Raw genomic sequence first — 215 nt, forward strand, 5'->3', positions numbered from 1 at the left:
CAGGCTCCTCGGTCCATGGGATTTTCCAGGCAAGAGTACTGGAGTGGGGTGCCATTGCCTTCTCCAAATGTGTGGTTCTAAGTCTGGCTAATTCTTTTTAGTTCTTCAAAACTCACTTCAGTCAGACTTGCCTTTTGTCCTTTCTCCAAACAGGCAGAGTTTACTTTTATCTCAGAACCTTTGTACTGGCTGTTGTTCTTACAATATCCAGAGCT

This window comes from Bison bison, unplaced genomic scaffold (genome assembly GCF_000754665.1).
Source record: "Bison bison bison isolate TAMUID 2011002044 unplaced genomic scaffold, Bison_UMD1.0 scf7180017862275, whole genome shotgun sequence".
NCBI classification, from domain to species: Eukaryota; Metazoa; Chordata; class Mammalia; order Artiodactyla; family Bovidae; genus Bison; species Bison bison.